Below are 26,016 nucleotides of genomic sequence, written 5' to 3'. Positions count from 1 at the left end.
GGCATGACCTGGCTAGGCAGGGGTGGCATCTCTGATGATAGATGCTGCTTCCTTGTGGGAGTGCGCCATGTAAAAGAAGTCCATTGTGGGGAGGGTTTTGTCGGTGATGGAATAAGTTAATCCCACCACCTTCTGTAGCCATTTCCGTTCCTGGGCATTGGTATTTCCATATCAGACCTTGATGCAACCAGTTAGGATACTCCCCACTGTGCTTCAATAGAAGTTTGTCTACACAAGCCCTCTAGTCAAGGCAGATTCCTTTAAGATCTCTTCGGCACCTTCTCCTGCCTGACTATAACAGGGCGACCATAATTGTACACAATACACCAATACATCCTCTCCAATGATTTGCGTAAATGCATCAAAATGTCCCTACCCATAACCTTAATGCCTTGGCTGATTTGAAGGCCAGCATGCTAAACTCCTTCTTTACCATCCTGTCTACATGTGAGGCCCCTTTCAGGAAAGGGTACACTTGTACTCGCACATCCCTCTATTCCACAACAATCATCAGTACACTGCTATTCACAGTATAAGTTCTACCCTTGTTTGACTGTCCAAAATGCATCACCTCACACTTACCAAAGGTGAAATTAATTTGTTATTCCTCTGCTCATGTCACTAACTGGTCAAGATTTCTTTGTAATTCATTGTAATCTGCTTTATTATCAACAAGATCCCTTAGTTTAGTAACGTCAGTAAACTTGCAAATTGTGTCAAGTATATTAATATCCAAATCATTTACATAAATAATGAATATCAGAGGTCTCACACTGACTATTAGAGCACCCCACTGGTTACAGGCTTCCCGTCAGAGAATAGCCCTTTAATCTTTATCTTCTGTATCCTATTCTTGAGCAAATTCTGAATCCACCTCGCTAGCTCCCTCTTAATTCTATGCAACCTAATCTTCCAGCTCAACCTGCATGAGTGACTTGTCAAAGGCCTTACTAACTACCAACATCCACTGCCCGACTTTCATCTATCCCCTTAACTACCTCTTTGAAAAACACCAAGAGACTTGTCAGATATGACCTCCGATACAAACAATAGTGCTGACTATTCCTGATGAGGTCTTGACTCTCCAAATGATCATAGATCACTTCCTTAAGAATTCTCTCCAGTAACTTTCCTACACTGAAGTCAAGGTTGCCATCCTGTACTTTCCTAGCTTGTCCTCGCTACCATTCTTGAACAATGGAACAACATTAGCCCCCTTCTAGTCTTCCAGAACTTTGCCAGTGGCTTACGATGAAGCAAATATTTCTACAAGGGCTTCCATGATTTCTTCTCTGGTCTCCAAAAAGTTCTGGGTACATCTGGTCAGGTCCTATGGATATGATTACCTTAATATACTTCAAGGCTATAAATACTTCTTGAAGACCTCCCTAACTTTTGTATATTCATTGAAAAATAATTCAGACTCACTATTGAGATTTGCTAATGAACTACATTCTCTCTCCCACTGTAGTATTTCTTACTGAGTTCTTCTTATTGTGGCTCCCTTTGGACAGAAACTTTCTCATTGACCAGGACTTTCATGACACATGGAATGCCTTAGCAGTCTCTCACAAACCCCTGTCAACCATAATGGCTGATGACCTTCTTGTTCACAGCAAGGTGTTGCAATGTGTGTTCTCTTGAGCCAGGTCCTGACAAACACTGCACACATCTCATGTTAACTCTTCTGGGTGCAAAATTCAATAACAATGTTTCAAACAAATTGTTCTATTTCTTATTTTGCCCCTGATTTAGCATTAAGACAAAACATATTATTTCTGCACTATACAAGTTGAAATTCAGTTTCCATGCTTTCTACTATCATGGCTTGAAATAAAGTGGCCATCTCAGACTGGTTTAATTTGAGTTTTCATTTCAGATGAATTTTGAGTTGCACAGAACTAATTGTGTTTATTATCATCATGAATAACTGGTACAAACGTACAAGGGAATTTGTTATACTCTGTCACTTACCTGTTTGTGTGTCTTGTGCCGTTATGGTATGGATAGGATTTAGTTCTTTTCGGTTAATCTTGATTAGGTGAAGGATTTGTGTTGGAGGAGAATGTGTAAAAAAAGAAGCTAACTGCAGGCTGAATTTGCCATCATACATCCACACTTCCCCCAGAGAATTAGTACAAGAAAATAGCAGTGAATATGTCCTGTTCTTTTTGTCTTCTGAGCTCTCTCTTGCTTTCAGTAAAGAATTACATTGCCAAAATGCCTTTTAGTGTTTGCCTTGAGGGTACACATAAATGTATACATAAAAATCTGCTTTGAGCATTAAGTAACAGCTCACTGGAGATTTACTTCATGAATTTTTGTTTAGTTATGTAGGTGTAATAGCTTTATGCCAGTACTTGGTATATAATTTCTCCAGAGCCATCCTAAAAATAAAACAATATAGCAAATTCTTAATTTTGAAGAACTTACATTAAAATAATATCCTGTTATGACCATGGCTTGCATGCATTTTCCCACATTATAAAGCTTTACTTTGAGACACTTTGAGACTCATTACAATGGTAATCTTGGTTCTTAAGAGCCATTATATCTTGATGAATACCGGTGTATTGCAAACAACAGCAAAAGGATAAATGGTGAGGTGAAATGTTGACCATTCTTTGGTTCAGACCAAGGCTGCAGCATGGGTTAGGGAAGATTAATGTTATGGCAGTAGAAATGTTTCATGTTCTTAATGTTGAATCAGAATCACGGGTCTGGCAAGTGAGACAGAAAACAAATATTGCAAGTAAGTCCGTAAAAGGTTGACCAAACATTCATATTCCCCATGTTACAAAAACTAGAAAGCTAAATATTCAACAAAAACACTTAGTTAAAAGTGCACGCAAAGTGTACCTTCCCAATGGTGATGTGCACCGCCTGCATTAAACAAGGGAAGAAAGAATGAACCCCCCATGTGTACTCTCTGTATACCCATGATAATTGAAACTGGATACCAGGCAGCTATCCAATGGGGAAAGCAGCTACGGTTTCTAAACTAAACAATCACAATGAAAATGAATTTTGACAATCAGAACAAGCCACACCCTCCCAAAAATTCCATTGGACGTGACCACAACTTGCTTCAGGTCATTTGGTGAAAATTATAGTCCTTGATATTGTTGACTAGTTCAGATGGAATTTTGGTTTTAATCTTTGTAGGTATGGTCTTCATCACATTTTGTTTTTTCTGAAACTTCACATACACATGGGATCAGGTTGAGAGTGAAGTGACTGGCATGGAGCATTCTTTTTTCCCCTTACTCTAGTGATGTTAGAGAAAAAGCAAGCTGATATCATCCACTAGAATTCCCAGTGAGTGGTTGCGTGAGTTGCCTGTCCAGCTCGAAGTAAACCAAACAACAGAAGAAATTAAACCAGGAGGATTCTACCATTCTGCCCTTTTCAATAAAATTATGACAGATCTATTACTTTCCTGTAACATACCTATGTCTATTGGTTCCCTTCTATATAAAGTCTAAGAAACTAGAAGTAGGAATAAACCACATGACCCTTGAAAATATTCTGCCATTCAATAGCATCATAGTTGATCCGATTGTCATCTTAACTCTGCACTATTACCTGCTTTCAATCTATCACCCCTAAACTAATCAAGAATAAATCTACAACACACACAAAATGCTGGTGGAACACAGCAGGCCAGGCAGCATTCCAAATCTCTTACTATCTTTCCTTTCGGTTAGTCCTGATGAAGGGTCTCAGCCCGAAACGTCGACAGCGCTTCTCCCTATAGACGCTTCCTGGCCTGCTGTGTTCCACCAGCATTTTGTGTGTGTTGTTGTTTGAATTTCCAGCATCTGCAGATTTCCTTGTGTTTGCTCAAAGAATGAATCGACTTCTGTCGAAAATATTCAAAGATTCTTTTTCTACTGCACTTTAAGAAGAGTTCCAGAGACCTATGACCATCTGAGAGAAAAACAATCTCAATATTTCCGAAAGGGATGAACCCTTATTTGTTAACAACAATCCCTAGTTCTGACTTCTCTCACAAGAGGGATAATCCTAACTCTCAAAATCTACCCCATAGGGATCTTGTATATTTCAGTCAACTCTCATCTTACACCTTTACATTTCAGCTGCAACTTGTCCATATTTCCTTTTTTTCAACGGACAACCTGCCTGCACATTTCAGATATTAGTTTGGATCTTCCAGTTTTTGAATTGCTGATTCATTTATATTTTTCCTTAAGTACCAAAATGAAAACTACAACCAAGACCTCAAAGTTGGTCTCACAGGTCCTGCATGTAACTGAAAAACGTCCTGTCTGCTATTCTATTTTATTCCCTTTCACAATGAACAATAACATTCTATTAAATTTCCCAATTACTTCCTCTACATGCATACAAGCCTTTGGGATTCTTGAACTAGGTCAGCTAGATTCCCCATACATCTCAGAGCTCTGCACTCTCTCACCATTGAGATTAAAGTTCAAAGTAAATGTATTATCAAAGTACATATATGGCACCATATATGTCATTTTCTTGTGACATACTCAATAAATAATAACAGATTAATAACAGAATCATTGAAAGATTGCCCAACCCGGGTATTCAACAAAAGTGCAGAAAACAACAAACTGTTCAAATAAAAAAAGAAATAAATAGATAGACAGAATGATAGATAGATAAATAAGCAAACAAGCAAGCAATAAATATTGAGAACATAAGATGAAGAGTCCTTGAAAGTGAATACATTGATTGTGGGAACGTGATGGACTGTGCTATATACACTACTTTTTATAGGAATTTCCGTTCAAAGGCATTGGTGTTTCCATATCAAGTTGTGAAACAGCCAGTCAATATACTCTCCTCAACACATCTATGGAAGTATTGCTAAATTGTAGATGTCATGCTGAACCTCTGCAAACTTCTGAGGAAGTAGAGAGCATACAAGGCATTGAGCTAATCCGGAAGCAAAGCCTTCTGTCACCTATATCGCTTGATTTAACTTTGTAAGAGGTGTTAGTATTCAACCCCTGCCACAACTGACAAGCATCCTTCTTTGATTCAAATTTAGTCTAGAATTGCCACTTCATCCATGAGCTAGTTTTCCAGAGATCATACCAGGAACTCTTGTAACTTTCTTGGTCACCAGACCTGAATGCCCTTAGCAGACTATGGATCTCATGGTTCAATCAGGACTTCTTATTGGGGAAGACTCCGAATAATTCTATAGGGACACACTCATCTTTAATGAAGTCTGTTACAATAATGGTGTATTGATTCAGATCCACAGAGTTTTTGAACATGGCCCAATCCTTAAGTACTTAAAACAATTCTATAGCAACTTATCTGCCTCCTGCAACCATCTCTTTGTTGTCTTAATCTCAGGAGCTTTGCTCTTTAGCCTCTGCCTCTGTGCAGGTAGGAGAAGGACAACCAAGTAATCAGCTTTATCAAAGTGCAGTCTGGGCATGGAATTGTAGACATTACTTACCTTAGTATAACAGTGGTCTAGTGTGTTGGGACCTCTGGTGCTACAGGTTATATGCTGATGGTAATTGGACAGGATTTTCTGCAAATAAGTCTGGCTGAAGTCCCAGACTGTGATTTGAATACATTGGGATAGACTGTTTCTTGTTTGGAGATGACATTATGCAGTACCTCAAGTGCTTGATTATAATTGGCTGCAGGACTGCAGTTGAGATCACAGATGACAACTCCTTAGGTAAATAGAATGGATGGGAAAATAGAACAAAACTGCTACATTGGAGCACTTCCAAGAGTTCATCTCCACGTTTTATCTAATTTGTTTGTTTTATTGTCATACAGCATAGAGTAGGGTCTTCTAGCCCTTTGAGTTGTGTTGCCCAGCAACTCCTGATTTCACCCTAGCCCAATTACTGGCCATTTACAATGACCACTTAACCTACCAATTGGTATGTCTTTGGAATGTGGGAGGAAACAGGAACACCCAGATAGAACCCATGCAACCATTTGGAGAATGTGTAAACTCCTCACAGATCGCAACGGGGTTTGGATCTGGGTTGCTTGTGCTGTAAAGCGTTGTGCTGACCACTATGCTACTGTGCCATCCTACTTGTCTTTTCTGAATCTGCAGTTTGGTCCATTCGGTAAATTGCGAAGCCTTCCAGTTTGAGCGCTACATCTGGTGTGCTGGGAGACCTCCAATTTTCACCAGACATAGAATACAACAATCCCTCATTTCCCTCTGATACAGAAACCTTGCTCTCAAGTTCCCATTTTTGTTCTCCAGCAACTGCACATTTGCTAACAAGATGCCGATTAGAGGAGGCTTTATCACTCTGCATTTCAGCCTGGTCTGGAACCCCTCCACCTGCGCATCACCCACCTCACTTCCAGCCATGGCAGTAAAGCAGACATGACATTTGTCTGCTTAAAGGTGCCACATTTGTCTGGTCCACCAAGACCTTCAGAAGATCATGAAACCTGCAGATCATTAAAGTAATTTAAAACAACATTGTTTGGAGGGAAACTACATGCTGCAGATTGGAGTGAGAGTAATTCAAAAGAGGTATACCTAAAGAGCATGCTTAGAAGTATTGTCCACAGCCCAGAGAGCATCACCATGGTTCACTGGCATCATCTTTACTGGTGGAATGACTTGCCAGAGATGGTGGTGGAACATTAGCTAAAACATTAGGGGTACTTAAGAGCCTCTTGGACAGGCACATGGATGAAAGAAAAATGGAGAGTTATGGGGTAGTGTGGGTTTAGTGCTTTTTTTTAGGAGGGCTGAAGGGCCTTTACTGTGCTGTAGTGTTCTATGGCTCTATGGTAATAAACCTCATTCTGATTCTGATTCACTTAACTTATCTAATATCTTAAAGCATCCTTTTACACATCTTATTTTCAATACTGAGTAAATGTCAGCTAAAATGTCTTTAGTAGCCTTCATCCAGGTCATCTTTACAAATTACAAAATGGGAGGGTTGGGTATTGATCCCTGTGAGAAAGATCGTTGTCTGCTTTCTGTTTTTAGTTGACCAAACAATCTTCTATCCAGGTCAATGTGTTACTATCAACACAATGAGAAACCTTCCATAGACTTTCTTAGACATTAAGAAAGGGGATGGTCTGGATCTTTTGGAAAGCCTCAAGTTGGACAAGTCACCGGGACTGAACGAGATATACCCCAGGATACTGTGGGAGCTGAGGGAGGAGATTGCTGAGCCACTGCAATAACCTTTGCATCATCAATGTGTCAGGAGAGTTTCCAGAGGATTGAAGTGTTGCAGATATTCCCTTATTCAAGAAAGGGAGTAGAGAGAGCTCAGGAAATTATAGACCAGCGAGTCTTACTTCAGTGGTTGGTAAGTTGATGGAATAGATCCTGAGAGGCAGGATTTATGAACATTTAGAGAGGCATAATATGATTAGGAATAGTCAGCGTGGCTTTGTTGAAGGCAGGTCGCGCCTTACAAGCCTGATTGAATTTTTTGAGGATATGACTAAACACATTGATGAAGGTAGATCAGTAGATGCAGTGCATATGGATTTCAGCAAGTCATTTGATCAGGTACCGCATGCAAGGTTTATTGAGAAAATAAGGAGGCATGGGATCCAAGAGGACATTGCTTTGTGGATCCAGAACTGGCTTGCCCACAGAAAGCAAAGAGTGGGTGTAGATGGGCCATATTCTACATGGAGGCCGGTGACCAGTGGTGTGCCTCAGGGATCTGTTCTGGGACCCCTACTCTTTGTGATTTTTATAAATGACATGGATGAGGAAATGGAGGGATGGGTTAGTAAGTTTGCTGATGACACAAAGGTTGGAGGTGTTGTGGATAGTGTGGAGGGCTGTCAGAGGTTACAATAGGACATTGATAGAATGTAAAACTAGGCTGAGAAGTGGCAGATGGAGTTCAACCCAGATAAGTGTGAAGTGGTTCATTTTGGTAGGTCAAATATGATGGCAGAATATAATATTAACGGTAAGACTCTTGGCAGTGTGGAGGATCAGAGAGATCTTGGGGTTTGTGTCCATAGGACACTCAAAGTTGCTAAGCAACTTTGACTCTGTCAATGTAGGTTTTCATGTTTCCTCAGCATTATCCTTTGAAGTTATCAACTGTCTGTTGACTCTGTGGTTAAGAAGACATACGGTGCATTAGCCTTCGTTAACCGCGGGATTGAGTTTAGGTGCTGAGAGGCAATGTTACAGCTATATAGAACCCTGGTCAGAACCCACTTGGAGTACTGTGCTCAGTTCTGGTCACCTCACTGCATGAAGGAAGTGGAAACTATAGAAAGACTGCAGAGGAGATTTACAAGGATGTTGCCTGGTTTGGGGAGCATGCCTTATGAGAATAGATTGAGTGTACTCAACCTTTTCTCCTTGGAGCAATGGAGGATGAGAGGTGATCTGATAGAGGAGTTTAAGATAATGAGAGGCATTGATCATGTGGATAGTCAGAGGATTTTTTCCCAGGGTGAAATGGCTAACACAAGAGGGCAGAGTTTAATGCTGCTTGGAAGTACGTACAGAGGGGATGTCAGGGAAAAGTTTTTGACCCAGATAGTGATGAGTGCGTGGAATGGGCAGCTGGCATCTGTGGTGGAGGCAGATACAACAGGGTCTTTTAAGAGGCTCTTGGATAGGTACATGAGGCTTAGAAAAATAGAGGACTAAGGGTAACCCTAGGTAATTTCTGAAGTTAGTACATGTTCAGCACAGCATTGTGAGCTATAGGGCCTGTATTGTGCTGTAGGTTTTTCATGTTTCCTCAGCATTATCCTTTGAAGTTATCAACTGTCTGTTCAATTTGAACTTACCGAATAACTAACCTGCCATCTCCCAATTGTTTACAGAATTTTAAAGCTTAATCCTGTTCTTTGTTAAGATATTGCTGCTCATCTAATTTCTTAACATGAGTCTTCTTATCTCGAGATCATAACCCCTAATCAGGGTGTGGGAGTTATGGCAGGGCAAAGGCTGAAGACTCCGTCCATGTAAGCATAGCCTGTGGTACTTGTCATGAACCCAGACAAAGGGGACTTTTGAAGTGAGACCTTTTCCAGAAAGGTCTTTGAAGAACATAGCTTTGCTTTACATAGTAGGCAGTGTCAAAGACAGACAAGGTAAGAATATAACGGAAAGATATAAACATACCCAACAACTAAGGGACTGTTGCTTGTTTAACTTCAAGATATAACCAGTTGTCAGCTCATAGTTTCTATTGACTTTTAACACTACTATTGCAAATGGCAATTGATTTTTCAAGTGAGGAATTCAAACGTACACAATTTACCAGATGGTCAATATCCATCACTGATGAGCCAGTTGTATACAAATAGCATTTTTCTGTCCTGGATTTAAAGCAGTGTGGTGAAAGGTGCCATGCTGTTCTCCTTGAGCATGAGTAAAATAAAGTATGATTGAGAAGTAAATGTGCATGTGTGTGTGTTCTGAGTCCAGTTAATCAGCAATGACAAAGGGGAAAGACTAATCCTTCTTCTGTCATGTCAAGCTCTGTAAAAATACTCTGTTGCAGTCATTTGTCATTCTACTAAACTCAAACAAATGTAGGTCTAATCTGCTTAGCCTCTTATCATAGAATACATTTGCCATCCCAGAAATCAACCTGGTGAATCTTTACTTCACTTCTTCTGTCACAGGTATTCTCTTCTATTTGAAAGGAATTCCAGACCTGTACACATGATCCAAATGTAGTGTCACTGGTGATCAAGACATCTACTTAAACCCTGATACAATAGAAGCAAACATGAATTTTCCCATTCTAATTGCCAGCTGAACCTGAATATTATCTTTCAGTGATTCACAGACGAAATTAAACAGATCACTTTGAGCACCAATACCTTTGAATGTCTCACAATTTATTTAGAGAAAGAATGTCCCTATTTATTTCTACTAAAGTTGTCAGTTTCTTACTTTCCTGTTAAATATTCTATCTACTGTTGACCATTTATTAACTGAACTAGATTAGGAAACTTACTGCCCAACTTTTAATTAATTGAAGCTCGCACTTTATTGTCTCTGCACAGACAGAAACATAACTATTTTGATCAAGGGCCAACAACTTGGAAATGAATTCTACTGTTCCCTTTGTACCAATACTCACTCAGTCTACTTTTCTGAAATAAGAGATCTCTGTTGGCCAGATAATTGATCTTTTCTTCTCCCAGCCCTAGTGGGGGTTCTTCCTTGTGATGGTGATTCTCTGGATTTATCCCTAATAGCGCACTCAAAGAGCCTGCTTTATATTCATTGCTTATCAATTCAAATATAGTGTTCCAGGGTTATTGGATGTATGTTGCCTGATAACATTTAATGCCTTTTTATTGGCTCTTGTCCAGGGCTACAAGCAACCCTCCCCCAACCCTCATGCCTTTTTTCCTTTCAGCTCTGACTGGTTCAAAACAATCAATCCAGGTAACACAGACATTGTGGCTACGTCCACACTAGACGGGATAACTTTGAAAACACCGATTTCACGTAAAAATGATAGGCGTCCACACCAGGCGTTTTTGAAAATACCTCTGTCCACATTAAAATGGGTACTTGGGTGAACTCCTCCTACTGGGCATGTGCTGGTCACAATTACAGAAAACAAGCAAACAGGAAATGCTATACTACTTCCGTTTCCAGGACGGCATTGAAACCTGCGATGTGGAGGATAGGGTCGACACACCTCACAGCAACCGATGTACAGCGTCTTCACCTGCTTCAATGATTATGCCCAACTTGGAGAGTTTGGACCAAGGTGATGGCTGTGACATGTTTGGTGTCAAATCTCACCGTGAAAGACTTGTGTGTATGTCCAGTTACAGACTAGAAAAAGTTAAAAAGCAATTGCCAAATGATGGAATGCTGTTGGTTTTCACACAGGAGGACTTAAAACTAAAGAAATAAATACTGGAGCGTATGGAGGCAACTGACAGGGAGTTCATTGACAGTATGACCCGGCTGACGACGAACATTGAAAAACTGACTAACTCTGTTGCAGAGGGATTTGCAATGCTGAGGAACATGATGGCTCCCCCCCCCCCCCGAGTACTTTTCACTGCCACAATACCAGCCTCACAGCTACTACAATAGCAACACATACGGACACACAGACCAGTGGGTGGCCCCACTAACATCTTCCCCACTCCCACAGAGTGGTCACCCTGGAAACACTTCTTACAGCCATAGGTACGTCATGACAGCGTTTTTAGAAAGCTCCGGTTACTCCGTACACACTACGCTGCCCAACTGGCTTTTTCACATTTACACGCTTTGGATAGCATTTTAGAAAAGCTCCATTTTTGGGGGAGAAAAACACATTTCAGTGTGGACGGAGGGTCAAAATGAAGAGAAAAAGCTTCAGTCAGAGATTTATCTGGTCTAGTATGGATGTAGCCTGAGTCTTGTGAGACTATAGACTGATTCTCCTACAAGTCTCCCACTTTACATAATAAATAGCTACTTGTCTGAGAATGGTCTCAGGCTTAGCAAGTTATTAGTTGAGTGGCCTTGTGTCCATATTCAATTGCTCTGATTAGGTTATCCCAGAGCACGAATCAATTCAGAGTCCTCAAACTGAGAGGGGGAATACAGGAACTGCAAGGACAGTTTCATAAAATCAGTGTTTCCATCTCCTTCAAGCACTTGGCAAGAACAAAGAAAAATTGGTTTGTCTTATTTCACTATATTTGACCCATTCGGCTTCAATGTGTTCTTCCTTATTTCAAATCCACCATGGGCAACATCTCTCCCTTTTGAGCTACAGAAAATTCCGGGGATCACACTATTGTTTAAATGCCTGAGTGAATACAGAGCAAAGGAAACACCAGATTCATGACTAAATCAAATAATACTGATAAAGATAGGAACAAAATACCATAGACGGTAAACATAGATAAAACAATGTCAAAATACTGGCATATTTAATAATACTATCGGCCATTTTAGCTAACATTGTCTTCAAAGTCCTGTTCATCCATTCCGTAATTCCACTGGGTTGGGGTCAATTTGTGATATGAAACCTCTGTTTTACCCCAGATACTTTCATCAGATTTTGCATCACCTGACTGGTGAAGTGGGGACCTCGATCTGATTCTGAACCCTTTTGCAATCCCCAATGAGTAAAGATTCTCTAGAACTAATTTCTAGATGTAGCCTTAGCATAGTTATTTCTAGTTGGATAAGTCTCTACCCACTTGGTGAAAGTATCCACTATCACTCGGATATATTTCATTCCTCTATGCAATGGAGGAAAAGGTCTTGTAAAATCAATCTGCAAAGTAACCCATGGTCCTTCTGCAGGCTATGCGTGTCTTAAAACTGTTTCTCTATCTGATTTATCTGGATTATACTTGGCACAAATCACACAAATCTTACAAGAATGTTGTATATCTCCTCACATTTTTGGCCACCAACCACAGATTATTCAGCTCTTCCATAGCTCTATCTACTCCTTGATGCCCAACAAAGTCATGGTACCAATACATCATCTGGTTTCTTTCAACTTCTGGCACCATAAATCTATCATTATTAAATAAAATCTCATTCTGTACCTGTATTCCTGGATATTTCCCTCACTCTTCAGAATGTTCTCCTCTATGTATCTTTGCTAACTCTTGACCCTATTGCTGTACCTTGACAAAGTCAATAGGTATATGGTTTGTTGGTTTCTGTGTCATCACTTCCTCTATACTGTATCTGGATTCCATTTTATTCCACATCTAGCCCTAATTTGTTGAGCTTGTCAGCCTTCCTGTTCTCTTCCAGGGATGTCTTTACATGAGACTTCACATTCTTTAGTCAATAAATGCTTCCTCTTGTTTTCTCAAATATATACTTCAACAAGAGCACTGACTGTAAAGGTTTACCATCTGCTGAGACATAACCTCTAGCTTTCCATAATGGTAAATATTCAGTCAAACTATTACACACATACACACTATCTGAATGTATGAGTGCTCCTGAAGGATAACTGTCTGGACAGCCGATAACAACACCTATAACAGAAAGGTCTCACCCAAAACATTGACTTTACTCTCCTCCATAGATGCTGCATGGCCTGCTGAGTTCCTACAGCATTTTGTGTGTGTTGCTTTGATCTCCAGCATCTGCAGATTTTCTCTTGTTTGTATTAGCAAGCTCTGCCACCTATGCTTACATTGTCTTCGATAACTTGGTTGCAACAGTCTCTATCTCTACTCCCTCCTTGTCTTCTACATATATACTACATCTTGTAGGTCTCTTTCCATCCTGAACTGATGATGATCCATCAACAAAGATAGTTAAAGAGGAAGTTTCTGAACCTGGGGACAGGAGAGGTTTCGGAATATTGGAGTGTTGCAGATGTTATTCCCTTATTCAAGAAAGGGAGCAGAGAGAGCCCAGGAAATTATAGAGTAGTGAATCTTACTTCAGTGGTTGGAAAGTTGATGGAGAAGATCCTGAGAGGCAGGATTTATGAACATTTGGAGAGGCATAATATGACTAGGAATAGTCAGCATGGCTTTGTCAAAGACAGGTCATGTCTTACGAGCTAGATTGAATTTTTTGAGGATGTGACTAAACACATTGATGAAAGTAAAGCACTAGATGTAGCATATATGGATTTCAGCAAGGTATTTGATAAGGCACCCCATGCAAGGCTTATTGAGGAAGTAAGGAGGCATGGGATCTAAGGGGATCTTGCTTTGTGGATGCAGAATTGGCTTGCCCACAGAAGGCAAAGTGTGGTTATAGATGGTTCGTATTCTGCATAGAGGTTGATGACCAGTGGTGTGCCTCAGGGACCTATTCTGGGACCCTTACTCTTTGTGATTTTTATAAATAACCTGGACGAGGAAGTGGAGAGATGGGTTAGTAAATTTGCTGATGACACAAAAGTTGCAGGTGTTGTGGATAGTGTGGAGGGCTGTCAGAGGTTACAGTAGGATATCGATAGAATGCAAAACTGGGCTGAGAAGTGGCGGATGGTGTTCAATAAATGTGAGGTGGTTCAGTTTGGTAGGTCTAATATGATGGCAGAATATAATGATAAGACTCTTGGCAGTGTGGAGGATCACACTTGGGGTCTGAATCCACAAGGCACAGGATCAATGATGGGATTGAGTTTAAGAGCCGAGATGGAATGTTACAGCTTTATAGGACCCTGGTCAGACCCCACTTGGAGTACTGTGCACGGTTCTGGTCACCTCACTACAGGTAGGATGTGGAAACTATAGAAAGGGTGCAGAGGACAGTTACAAACTATGAGAATAGGTTGAGTGAACATGGCCTTTTCCCCTTGGAGTGATAGAGGATGACAGGTGACCTGATAGAGGTGTATAAGATGATGAGAGGCATTGATTGTGTGGATAGTCAGAGGCTTTTTCCCAGGGCTGAAATGGCTAATGTGAGAGGGCACAGTTTTGAGGTGCTTGGAAGCAAGTATAGAGGAGATGTCAGGGGCAAGTTTTTATGCAGAAGGTGGTGAGTGCATGGAATGAGCTGTCAGCAACAGTGGTGGAGGTGAATATGGTAGGGTCCTTTAAGGGACTCCTGGATAGGTACATGGAGCTTATAAAATAGGTAACCCTAAGTAATTTCTAAAATAATACATGTTTAGCACAGTATTGTGAGCCAAAGGACCTGTATTGTGTTGTACATTTTCTATGTTTTTTTTTCTATAGATACCTTTATTTCTCTCTCCTGATTTTAAGATGTGAACGAATGGTCCATCCTGTACTTGTACTTCTGTCACCTGACACTCATGGGGTTTATCCTATTAAGTTAGATTGTCAGCCAACATGGTTGTACTGTTAACACATTTAACTGTGACATTACGACCCTGTAATAACGAAGTCCACTGGACTAGCTGAGTTTGACTTACTGTTCTATCCTTGATATGACCAAAAAGTAAAAGCTGAATCAGAGTATGCTCTCTTAAAATGGTTAATGGATTGAGACCCACAATATAAGTGAAGCGTTTTCCTGCCCAAAACTCTGCTAAGTGTTTGAGCACAACTGAGTGGAGCACACTGAGTTGTCCCAACTGTATGTTCAGTGGTGTAGCCAACTCCACTACTTGTGAGTGTCAAGCAAATCCAGTTAAAATAATAGTGTCTTGTATTTCCCAAAGTTGGTGCATTGGATGTGGATGTATTTAGGATGGTTTGAGAGCCTCCTGTGTCTTAAAGATGTAGGTTGTCAATTGTAACCTGATTGCGCTGGTGCAAATCTGAATGGTCGCCTAAAATTTGACCTCTTTGGATTTGAGTTTCAAATTCCAGGCACCAAAATACTGATCTCCTCTATATCCATATTGAACATTAAGCAAGTTCTCCATGTTATCTTTACTTACAGATACCTATATGGCCTGGCCCTTCTATACCCTTGTCCTCACCTTCAGCCGAGCAGTCTTTCATTCTTATTCAACCTCTTGGACATCCTCACTTCAGTTACAATTCTTTCACTGTTCATAGTTATATCTTTGGTTGCAAAGACACTTCTTTGAGCTCTTTGTATCTCTGCTTCTTCATCTTCCTTTAAGGAACTCTTAAACTATGCTACTTCACCAAGCTTTAGATGATCGATTCTGATATCTGCAGTATTTACTTAGTTCGCCTAATGTTGTGCCTTAAGAGGCATTATTAACTTTGAAGAGCTACATTAATGGAAGTTGCTGCTGCTGCTGACATGAATACTTTCTGACTTGGTCATGTGTTAGTGGAGGAGTTTCCTATCATCATGGATTCCTGAGCCAAGATGTACAGATTTTAAGTGCACAAAATTGATCTTCCACAATGTTATACCGTCAGTGCGAGTTAATGCATCCACTCCTCAGCTGTAATTTATTTATAATGGTACATTGATGTAATAAATAATAATCATCATCATAAAAGTAAAAAAATGTTAAAAGCTATCAATTATCATTTTGCTTTTAACTTGCTTTGAAGAAGGCTTAAACATAGTTTGCCTTGGTGCATTGTAACAAAACTAAAAGGTGAAGTTTTCACCTAAGGAAGACAGTGCTTCTCATACTGATAAAACATAACCCTGATGATGGAAATAAAGCCTCCTTGGTCATTACGTTGTTTGGTTATCCAAAGCTATTTGTTTCTGTTACAGTTCACTAGAGAAGATCTCAAAGTTCATAGAACAAGGATCAAGAAATGTAGAAAAAATAATAGGAGTGTAAAATTCAAGAAGCGAAGTCAGTCGTGGGTGACTAGGGGTTAAAAAAATCTGAATATGAATGATAAGTTGTAAAACTGATTTAGCTATCATCTTTTGGTAGAAAGATTCTCTGCATTTTGTAATGATTCATTTATTGCTGTTACTTAAACAGTAAATCATCCCAAGGCACATCACAAATATTCATTATAAAGATTTTTTTTAGGAATCATGGTTAAACCTTATCCATGATATGGCTTTAGGAATAGAAAGGGGTACAGAAACAAATAACTTTGGGGACAAAACCACAGAGTTCAAGATTTTCAAGACCTGGCAGCGCATAGATTCTGCACTTTCAACAAGAGGTTTATTGCATACAGATGTTATGGAATCAGTTATTGATATTGGCATTACTCAGTGTTGATCAAGATCAGACATTGCAGGCTTATTCAGAGAATCAACACAGAATGCAGATAGCTCTGCAATTTACCAGTAATTGCTTCAGACAATTAGAAATGGTGAAAAATGCGAGTGCAGCAAATACTGTTCTTTTGAGGTTTTGGGTGTGATTACTAAATTCTCACTTGCGTATATATTTTGAGTGAAGATATCATTCAGTTCAAAGATAAAGAATCTACATCAAGTTGGTGTGTGGCCAAGCGGTTAAGGCTTTGGGCTAGTGATTTGAAGGTCGTTAGTTTGAGGCAGCATGTGTTTCCTTGAGCAAGGCACTTAACCACACACTGCTACTGCATGTTTATAGCCCAGTGGCCGTGTTTGGAGTATAGACAAGACAGGACAAGAAAAGTTATTACATATTATAACCATATTATATACTACTAATAATAATAATAGTTATTATTAAGAAAAATATACAAGAAAAGTTCTTGTATATTTCCGAATCAATGATAGGGAATAGCTTTAGTGATGTGACACAGTTTCAATACTGAATTTAAACCAGTGTTAAATCATTTGAAACTACAACTACAATATAGATTGATTTCAATGCTATTATTTTGTAATATGTGCTAGGAAGTAAGTGGTTGGAAGCAGTGTCAGAGTTGGATTACTCATGCAATCTGCCGCTGGCGTGGGATGGCGAGTCTGTCGGGACCCTGGGGACTTCTGGAAACTATGGTGATTTCTTTTGAACTTACAGTCCTTTAACATTTTGGACTATTTTTACTGTGCCCATCGTCTGCTCTTTATCAATTATGCTTTTGTTTGCACTGTTGTCACTATATGTTGTAATTATGTGATCTTGGCAAGGTCTCGTAGCTTTAGTTTTTAGACTTGTTTTTGTCTAGTGGATTTGGAGTTCCTTTCTGGGGAATGCGCTAGATGGTAGCATGATATTAATATGCAGCAGCCTCTCTGGACTCTGGATTGGGGATTGCCAAACGTTACATGGATTTGCTGGTGTAGTCTGTTTTGTCATATGCTTTTGTGATATCATTCTGGGGGAACATTGTCTCATTTTTTAACTGCATTGCATTTGTGGTTTCTAAACGACAATAAACCGAATCTGAATCTGAATTGTCATGAATGTAGTTTTATAAACCTTATGCCTTATGTGGATAACTTCTACTTGTGAGGTGTGGTCAGAATATATTGAGACATGGAATCCCAATAGAGCAGGACAGACATCACCTTCATTAAAGGGATCTGAAATTTGAAAAGACAGTGTTAAGGCAGAAGGCTCTCACCTTGAATATTCAAAGGACAACAGAATAATCAGACACTAAAATCTAGTTACAATACTGGAAAATTTACAAAATCTTTCTGTAAAGGATATCTAATATTCTTGACTTTTGCAACAGACCACCTGTAATTATTATTGGAATAGATTTGGATAGTAGGTGTTCTACAGCAGCAAACTTTACTTATCATTGTAGGAGTATGTTTCGCCTTTCTGCTGAACTGTATTTATAATCAGCATCAACATTTGAGCTGCTCTAAGTATTATTTAACACATTCAAATTGGCAATGGGCCAATCAAATATAACCTTTCAAAATTTTATTTGCTCTAATATTTCACAACTGATTCTAAACATATCTGTCATATTTGACATTTTCATGGGTCTAAGGTAAACTTATGCAATGTTTTGAAGTGTCATTCATGTTATCTGAAATATCTTTCATAATAGACTGATTTAACAATATCACTGTTATGACAATTTAAAAATAACCCTCTAATTACAATGTAATAACACAAGAACAAACAAAAATAGAATCATAATATTATAAAAGCATATATTTTTCATTTTAAGTTAGTTGTGTAAAAAATGCCACCTCATAATTTCATTTTCTAAGATTCAATTTCCTCTTCAAAACTGAGCATCAATGTTGAGATGTTGTGTAGTTTCATTCATACAGATTTCTGTTGAGTTGCATCAGAAAAACAAGCAAATTAGTAGATCAAAGTCTGCCTTACTTTACAACATCCTGGATACCACATAAAAGAATGATTAATTGAGGTGTTGAATAATCTCTCTCAATTAAACAATATTGATTTAAATTAAGGTGAGTTTTGAGCAAAGTAGCTCCATGTTATTTCTTCCTTGTCACTAGAAAACTTTCATATTTCAAGTATTCTCTAAAATTTTCCCTACATATTTTAATCTAAGGGAAAGATGACATATTTCCATTCTTTTCTCAAGAAAATTTTCACACCTTAACATCTTGATGAACTAATATTAGGAAATTGTAATCCTCAAACATAGACAGGCTTTGGGTGAATTAAGTCAGAAGATAAAATGCTGATACTCTAAAAAGACAATCCATATCTGATTTCAAGACTGGGTGACCAACATTGCTCCCAAAGTGTCATTAAAATGTTATATAGTAGACGTTTCTTATTTTAACAACACTATTACCTATAACTGTTTTCCCTGAGTTTTCTCAGCTACACGAAGTCTGACTGGTAAACTGAAACAAGAAGGGCCAGATAGAGCAATTAAGCACCATTAAAGTACCATTTAATAGGAGATTTTCCTTTGGGCCCTATAAACATTTCCTTGCCACTGAGCTTAATTGTGATGGCATTAGTTTAATATCATCAAGCGTCTCAACATCATTTTCCATGAATATTATATTCTCTCCAGTAGAATAATGGTTATTTATATTTTCCTTTCAAAGTTCAAAATAAATTTATTATTAAATTACATATAAGTCACTGTGTACCACCATGAGAATCATTTTCTTGTGGGCATTCACAGTAAATACAAAGAAGCACAAAAGAGTCACTGAAAACTGTGCAAAACAAAAACAACCAATATTCAATAAACAATCTGTACAAATACAAAAAGTGAAAAAAACAGAACAATAATAATAAATACATAAACAATGAATATGGAGAACATGAGATGAAATGTCCTTGAAAGTGTGTCCATATGTTGTGGGATCAGTTCAATGATGGGACAAGTGAAATTGAGTGAAGTTATCCCCTCTGGTTCAAAAGCCTGACGGTTGAGATTTATGACTGTTCCTGAACCTGGTGGTGTGGGGCCTGAGACTTCTGCAACTCTTTTCTGATGGCAGCAGCGAGAAGAGAGTTTGGTAGAGGTCCTTGATGATAGATGCTGCTTTCCTGCAAAAACACTCCTTGTAGATGTGCTCAGTTGTGGGGAGGACTTTACCCGTGATGCGCTGAGCTGTATCAATTCTTTTCTGTACAGGGTCTTTGGAGTTTCCATGCCAGGCTGTGATTACACCTGTCAGTATACACTTTATCATGAATATATATAAGTTTCAGATGACATGCCAAATCTTTGCAAAAGTAGGGGTGCTGACATGCTTTCATCACAATGGAACTTACTTGGTGGACCCAGAACAAATCCTCTGAAATAATATCACTATGGAATTTAAAGGTGAAGTTGCTGACTCTCTCCATCTTTGATCTCCTGATGAGGACTGGCTCATGGTCTCTGGTTCCCTCCTCCTGTAGTCAATAATCAGCTTTTTGGTTTTGCCGACATTAAGTGAAAGGTTGTTGTTGTGGCCCCGTTGATTCAGTCAAAAGCAGTACCTTCATCAGAAAACTGAAATATAGCATTGGGCCTGTGCTTAGCCTCACCATCATAATGTGAGTAAGACAGTGAGCTTTTCCATGTGAAGAATTGAAATAGAATTGTATTTACTAGTTAACTGCATTGTAAAGATATCATCCTGTAACTTATTGTGCACAACTTTGATGCCCCATATTACCTTCCGTAAAAGAAAAGCAGGAAACACTCAGCAGATCAGACTACATTTATAAAAGGAGAAATAATTTCTTTCCTCCAAAGCTTCAGAGCTCTTAATATCAAATTACCTTAAAACTTACTGATTTCTGCTTGAAATTCCTAGCTGGAGATAAAGGATAAAGACATTAACAATGTCACTAACATAGATCCCTAAAAAAATCTGCAAAGGACACTGCTGGTAATATGTTCCAGGCAGCATCTACAGGAAAAGGTACAGTCGACATTTCAGGCTGAGGCCCTTCGTCAGGACTAACTGAAAGAAAAGATAGAAAGAGGTTTGAAAGTGGGGGGGAGGGGGAAATCCTTCCAGGCAAGGCAACGCTTCACCTGTGAGTCGGCTGGTGTGAGATACTGAGTCTGGTGCTCCCAGTGTGGCCTTCTATATATTGGTGAGACCTGACGCAGACTGGGAGACCGTTTTACTGAACACTTATGCTCTATCTGCCAGAGAAAGCAGGATCTCCCAGTGACCACACGTTTTAATTCCACGTCCCATTCCCATTCTGATATGTCTATCCATGGCCTCCTCTACTGTCAAGATGAAGCCACACTCAGATTGGAGGAACAACATCTTATATTCCATCTAGGTAGCCTCCAACCTGATGGCATGAACATTGATTACTCTAACTTCCATTAATGACACTCCTCCCCATCTCACCCTTTATTTATTTATTTATTTATTTATTTATTTATTTATTTATTTATTTATTTATCTATTTATTTATTTATTTATCTATCTATTTATTTATTTATTTATTTATTTATCTATTTGTCTATCTATCTATTTATTTATTATTTCCCCCTCCCCCCCTTTCTCTCCTTTTTTTTCTCTCTCTGCCCCTCTCACAATCACTCCTTGACTGTTCTCCATCTCCCTCTAGTTCTCCCCTCCCCCTTTCTTTCACCCTAGGCCTCCCATCCCATGATCCTTTCCTTTCTCCAGGTATGTATCCTTTTGCCAATTAGCTTTCCAGCTCTTAGCTTCATCCCACCCCCTCTGGTCTTCTGCTATCATTTTGATTTCCCCCTCCCCCTCCCACTTTCCCATCTTTTACTATCTCTTCTCTCAGTTAGTCCTGACGAAGGGTCTTGGCCCAAAACGTCGACTGTACTTCTTCCTATAGATGCTGCCTGGCCTGCTGCGTTCCACCAGCATTTTGTGTGTGTTGCTTGAATTACCAGTATCTGCAGATTTCCCCATGTTTGCTATCACTATTAACCTTTTTTCACTATCTCCTCAAAGCAAATCCAACAATTAGATTGACAAGGCTTCAAATAGTTAATCTATTGTTATTATATTTTATTATTTTATTTTGATATAAATGCTCAACTAGTTTATCATAAACAAGAATAACAGCAACTTCATCTGCAATGAATTTCAGCTGCCCTAGTTCATAGTTTAAAATCACTTTTGATAACTTTATATAAAGAGTTAAATCAGCCTTTTAAAGTTCCTGAGCTCCTCTCTACTTTTCAACATTTCGAAAGGTTATGAGCCAAAGTTCCTGTGATTGTCCCCCTTTGTTTTCCGAAATTTCTATAATGCTTCATGCCCTAGAAAATCATCCATGCATGAAGACAGTGCACAGAAGTGGTGCAGTAGATGAGGACACATTAGTTTGTTCTAATCCATTAGCATGCAATCTTCACACGTGCACCTCACGATGTGCTTTGAAGTTGCCAGTCAGTATGCTTTCAGCATTAGTGTGTAGCCTCAGGACTTCTGGGGATTGTTGGGTGGATAACACCTTTCAAGAGTCATACAGCCACCTTATAAAAATAAGAACCAGTCTTTAATCTAAGATAAAAATAAAAACACCATTGTCTGCAAGGAGAGCTATCTCTCAAAGCAGTTGTGCTAGATGTCGGAATTTCCAGTAAAGCTTTACCCGTGATGGACTGGACCATACCCATTACATTTTGTAGGATCTTCCATTCAAGGGCCTTGATGGGTCCATGCCAGGTTGTGATGCAACCAATCAATATACTCTCCACTTCACATCTTATGAAGTTTGTCAAAGTTTTAAATATCATACTGAATCTTTGCAAACTTCTAAGAAAGTAGGGGTGCTGCCGTACTTTCTTCATGATTACACTTATGTGCTGGGCCCAGGATAGGTCTACTGAAATGATCACACCAAGGAATATAAAGTTGCTGAACCTTTTCACCTCTGATCAACTACTGAGGACTGGCTCATGGACTCTGCTTTCCTCCTCCTGAAGTCAATAATGAGTTCCTTGGTCTTGCTGACATTGAATAAGAGTTTGTTGTGACACCACTCAGCTGAATTTTCAGTCTCCCTCCTATATGCTGATTCATCACCACTTTTAATTGGCCTACAACAATGCTGTTGTCGGCATTGTTAAAATATTGCAATGAGGCACTATTAGCCACATAGTCATCAGTGTAATGCAGGCAGAGCAGCGAGCTAAGTAGACAGCCTTGTGGTGCACATGTGCTGATGGCAACTGTGGAGTTGTTGCCAACACAAAGTGACTGGAGTTTGCAAATGAGGAAATCAAGGATCAATTTGCGTAAGTAGGTATTGAGGCCAAAGATTTGAAACTTATTGATTAGTTTTGAGGTAACTATAGTATTGCACGCTGAGCTGTAGTTGATAAAGAGCATCTGATTGTATGTGTCTTTGCTGTCCAGATGTTTTGGGCATGAGTGAAGAGCCAATGAATTTTCTGGTACACTCTCATCTATGACTGCTTACATAGAAAGTTAGTGGGGAATGGAAATGCTTTGCAAACTGGGGGTGTGAGGTGGAGGGAGGGACGTGGGAAGCCCAAGTAGTCACAGAGAGTTTGTGGAAATTCCAATCAGACTCACAGTTGACTCTAGGTCACTGGGCTTGTGGGAAAATAGCTCTATTAAATTTCTCCACATATGATCAAGTGCAATAAAAACAATTACAGTTTAACAACCACACTACCACACACACGCACACACACAAAAAATCATTCTCTTTCCCCAGAACTGCAATACCAGCACCTTATACATGTTTATAAAAACTTGGACTTACCATGTACATATATTACAACATATCTATGAATCATCTTCCAATTTTCTTTACTTTTCTTTATTTTTTGAAGTACAGCATGGAATAGGGCCTTCCAGCTCTCTGAGCTGCATCGCCCAGCAATGTCCAAATCACAGGACAATTCACAATACCAATTAACCTGCCAACTGGTATGTCTTTGGACCGTTCGCAGAAACCCAAGTGGTCATGTATAAATGTACAAACTCCTTATAGACAATGGTGGGAGTTCAACCCAGGTCGCTGCTACTGCAAAGAGTTGTGCTAACCATTATGTTACCGTGCCACTCCTCTTGTTGGAAAACCAGTCACAATTACAGGAAGCTGCAGGTGTGGCTCAGATACTTGGTAGGAAGGATGCTGCGGGTCACACATTTGGCTGCTGATGGTTTGTGATTACTGAAAGTGACAGAATCTCATCCTCCTGTTCAAATCCCATATTGTCTCATTCCACAATCTCTACTGCTTTATAAAATGTGGACGGTTTCACTACACTTCCTCTCCCTTGACCATTTATATGCCATTGTTTTTTTCTCAGTTTAGTTTCCCGACACATGTTACTAGACCACGGTCAGCCAGCAGGGGTAGCCCATTCTATGAAGTAATGCTTGGTGTATCACTGCAGACAACACTGACAACCATCTGCCCTGATGTTGTATTAGAGATCATAGTTCTTATTGAACTCAAGAAATGAATTCTGGAAGTTTATTTTTACACAATATTGCTTATTGGGGAAACAGGATTAATGAAATTTGTTGCTTCTGTGCATAAATAAGAATCATAAATTTTTACACCAATGAAGTTAAGCATTACAATGGAAATTACATAATTACATCTGCACAATGGTTGATGGTAATTTGGAAAGGGGTATGTAGCAGGTCTACATAATGCCAGAGAATAGGTGCCATGACAAACATAAGTGCTATCACAAAGTCTTGGAGTTATCTGATATAGAAACAAGCCTTCTGGCCTAACTTTTCCATGCCAACCTCATTTGCACCTGTCCTTATAAACTTTTACTAACTGTGCACCTGTCCGAATTCTTTTTAATGCTGTAATAGTACCCACCTTGACCAACTCCTCTGGTAGCTTGTTCCACCATCTGTATGGAAGACTTGCCCTGCAGATCTTGTCTCACTTTTAACCTACACTCTTTAGTTTTCTCTCCAAGAAAAAAAAAGGCAGTGAATACCTAGACTATCAATGCCTATTATAATTTTATAAAGTTCTATAAAGTCACCAGTCAGCCTCCTTCATTCCAGCGAAAACAGTCCCAGTCTATACAATTTCTTCTTAAAGCTTGAGCCCTTTGGTTCAGTCAGTATTCTTCTGAGCTCTCTCTAATTTATTCTTCTTGCAGCATGGCAACCTGAACTGCACACAATCTACGTGCTGTCTCACCACTGTCTCTTGCAGCTGCAATATGATGTCCCAGTTTCTGTAACACATTTCCCCAAAGAATGAAGGCAAGCATGCTGTATGCCTTCTTCACCAACACTCTACCTGCATTGCCACTTTCATGGAACTATGTATTTATATCCTGGGGTCTCACTGTTCAACAACACTCCCCAGGGTGCTGCAGTTCACCGTGTATATCCTGGCCTGGTTTAACTTTCCAAACTGCATCGCTTCACACATACCGAATTTAAATTTCATCTTCATTTTCATTTTCCATTCATTTTCACTCTTGGTCTAGATCAGGAAATGAATTCCTACAGGGCATAAACCAAACACCAAAACTGGGTGCAGCATTGCTCTACTCTGCATTTTTCAATTGTATAGTCTCAGCAATTTTTGAACTGAACAAATATATTTCAAGGTAAAGAGAATTCTAAGTCATATTATTATTTTAAATTCTGAATGGTTTGTTTTACTATTGGACTGTCCCTCTCACAAACAGAAAAAGAATTTCTCACAAAAGATCTACTGAACTATGCTGATCCTTTTTTTATCAGTAAGTGCTGTGTATTTAAACTCAAACAGCTGTGTCCTTTTTCCAAAAAAAAATCCTGCACTAATTAGTAGATGTTTCCTTGCCAACCATTCCATCAGTTAAAAAAATCCAATTAAATATTTCTACAGCCAGATTCATGACAACAGCTAAAATAGAATCGCAGCCCTCCCCTTCTGTTTTATATGGATGATCATATTATAACAGAAGAGACATATTGTACTCTCAGTCATCATCTTCCAGAGAACTGATGGCCAATTTTCATGACCTGATATTTGCTATTCTTGAATGGTACAGAAAAGTAAATAATCAACAGTACTGTGTGTTAACAAAGGAAATAATTTCTTTGAGAAAATACTCCTTGCATTTTGTAAAACCTCAGTTCTGTGGATGTTAAACACCTCAATTTAAAACCATGTCAACCTCCTTTTTCACCTCAAAGCATTAACTGCTCCCAGAATGAGCTGTGCACAGAGTCATTTTAAATGTACTGTAAGATGCAGGCATCTATTTTCCCACCAAAATTCTAAACAAAAGTCTCATTTTAAACACACGAGATTCTGCAGCTGTTGGAAATCTAGAGCATACTTTCAGCCCATTACACCACTGGCGCTTAGGGCAGTAACGAAGGTCGGGTGGTGTTCAGGGCTCTCCTCA

This window comes from Hypanus sabinus, chromosome 2 (genome assembly GCF_030144855.1).
Source record: "Hypanus sabinus isolate sHypSab1 chromosome 2, sHypSab1.hap1, whole genome shotgun sequence".
NCBI classification, from domain to species: domain Eukaryota; kingdom Metazoa; phylum Chordata; class Chondrichthyes; order Myliobatiformes; family Dasyatidae; genus Hypanus; species Hypanus sabinus.
Note: the sequence above shows the minus strand (reverse complement) of the source record.